This window comes from Buceros rhinoceros, unplaced genomic scaffold (genome assembly GCF_000710305.1).
Source record: "Buceros rhinoceros silvestris isolate BGI_N320 unplaced genomic scaffold, ASM71030v1 scaffold17730, whole genome shotgun sequence".
Taxonomy (NCBI): Eukaryota; Metazoa; Chordata; class Aves; order Bucerotiformes; family Bucerotidae; genus Buceros; species Buceros rhinoceros.
Window position 1 is genome coordinate 38652 of NW_010391478.1, and position 287 is coordinate 38938.

Genomic DNA, 287 nt, shown 5'->3' on the forward strand with positions numbered 1-287 from the left:
AGAGCGGGGCGTGGGCTGTTGTGGCGATAGCGGAGCAGATACTCTCTGAAAGCTGCTGATGGGATTAACACGCCCACTGGCACTGACTTGCAGTAGTGACCAGAAGTACGAGGACGAGGAGAAAAGCAGCTTAATTCTTGTACATATATTTAAGTGATAATGATGGTCAAAACGTGGAGGACAAGCTAGGAAGTTGCTTATGTTACAAAACTGTCCTTCAACATGTCACATTTTGGAGTTTTTACAGCTGAATTATTTTAGCAAAGATGAATGGATCAGGGCAGCAT